Genomic DNA, 2,500 nt, shown 5'->3' on the forward strand with positions numbered 1-2,500 from the left:
TGAGGATAACGTTAGTATTAAGGATGATGATGGTAATGATAACAGTAATAGCGATCGTGATTATAAAAATAGTGACTGCAATAATAATGACAGTATCATTAATAATTCTAGTGATGATAATAATAGTGATAGTAATAACCATAATGTTAGTAAAGTTACTAATAATTACTGGTAATAATAACAAAGATGAAAACAATAATAATACTCATGATAATAATTATTACATAAAGTTGAGACGCGCAATATTAATAGTGATCAGAAGAATGATGCTGATAAGAATATAATTAACATAAATAAAATTGATATTTGGAAACTAAAAAAAAAAAATTACTCAACAGTGATGATGATGATGATATTAGTAATGATAATGCTATTCATAAATACCGTGATAATGATGCTAGCAACAATACTAATGACCACAACAATCACTAATGAGTTAATGGTAATGAGTTAATGATAATAAAAGTGTTTCAATAATTATGATACCAATTTTACTTACGAGGATAATTATCCTAATATAAGAACAAAAATGTTTATTATTATCATTATCATTAACATTCTTACTCTTGATATTGCTATCATTATTGTTAATGTTATCATTATTATTATTGTTATCATTATCATTATAGTTATCACTATTATTACTAACATTTTCATTAATACTATCATTTATATCAAAATGAAAAAATAATCATTATCATGATTATTTTTTCCCTATTATTATCATCATAATTATTATTACTATTATCATTGATATCGCCATTATTATTACTACTGATATTATATTCATTGTTATCGTTATCATCATTATTATTTATATCGTTGTTATCATCATATCATTATCATTATTTTCATCAAAATATTGCATTAATGATAGTAATAATGCTTATCATAATAATGATTATAATATTAATCATGATAATGTTAATGATGATAGTGATAATGATAATTATAATAATATCAATTATGATAGTAATGATAATGATGATAATGACAAAGATGATGAAAACGATGATAATGATGATGATAATAATAATGATGATGATATTACGGATAATAATAATAATGATGATAATGATAATAATAATAATAGTAATAATAATAATAATAATAGTAAAGATAATAATGACAATAATAATGAAAATGATAATAATGATAATAATAACAACCATAGTAATAAAAATGATAATAATAATAATAATAATAATGATAATAATAATATAAATAATAATAATGAGGATACTAATAATAATGATAGTAATAATATTAATAATAACAGTGACAAAAATAATAATAATAATAATAATGATAGTAATAATAATAACAATATTGTTATAATTATTATTGTTATTATCATTACTCATAATAATAATGATAATAATAATTATCATTATTATAGTAATTACAATAATGATATTACAATTATTATTATCATCACTCATAGCAATAAGGATAATAATAATAATGATGTTGATAAAAAATAATGAAGATAGTGATAATGATAACAATAATAATAAGGATAATAATAATGATTATGATAATGATATTGATAATAATAATGATTATGGTGATATTGATAATAATAATGATGATTATAATAATGTTGATAATGATTATGATAATAATAAAAAAATGATAATAATAAAAATTATAACGATTATGATATTGATGATAATGATAATGATGATAACAACAATAATGATAATGATAACAATAACAGTCACAATGTTATAATGATGAAGATTACAATCATCACCGTAGTAACTCTAGTACTGGCATAGTGTGATATGAGCCAAATGCATACATTTATGTATAGAAAAATTATATCAAATGATACTAGATATTTACTGATTCATGATTAATACAGCAAGTTAAGTGTAGATAAGAATGATATTCATCCAGTTATCTTAAGTGTTTTTTAAGTAAAGTCTTCGCGTCTAAGTTTCTATTAGAGTTTGTTTTGGATTTATTTTATACTTATTTATGCTCATCGTTCAGTTTTAATCATTTTTTTCTGATTTTCGCTATGTATTTTATTTTTGACTATGTATATTTTTGGTTTTATGATTTCCCAATCTTTATGTATTATATCAGAATTGAATCTTTTTACAGAATTATTTCATGTGGATATCAGCAAAGTGATCTGATTTATGAAATTACAATTATTACTAATAATTCTAGAACAAAAATGCTGGACAATTCATGATAAAGTACCTATGAAAAGCGGTTTAAAATCCTGAATATTTAACTTTTATAAACTCCGAAGAAACTATCGTGGGCAATTTCGTCTTTGCCGAAGATGTTGGACCGAAATTCATCTTTTCTGAACACTGTTCTCGCTCATTATCGGTCATTAAATTCCGATAATTAATGAAGAAAAATGGCTCTTCCCTTGCCTTCTTGCTAACTAATCCAGGTCCACATTTTTTTCGTTATCTAAATACTCTCGATTTTTCCCCAATTCAAAAGGGCGAGTTGAGGGACCGGAAAGGCTTTGCGT

The 2,500-nt window shown here is 22.4% G+C and overlaps 1 protein-coding gene across 1 annotated transcript in view; it reads left to right on the plus strand.

The window, feature by feature from the left end:
• The window catches only part of LOC122262123 (uncharacterized), a 14,461-nt gene that overhangs the window by 461 nt on the left and 11,500 nt on the right, over positions 1-2,500 (plus strand). The gene's annotated exons all lie outside the window — the stretch shown is intronic.

Source organism: Penaeus japonicus, unplaced genomic scaffold (genome assembly GCF_977035675.1).
Source record: "Penaeus japonicus unplaced genomic scaffold, GWHDUDI00000001_assembly GWHDUDI00000004, whole genome shotgun sequence".
In the NCBI taxonomy this organism is placed as follows: Eukaryota; Metazoa; Arthropoda; class Malacostraca; order Decapoda; family Penaeidae; genus Penaeus; species Penaeus japonicus.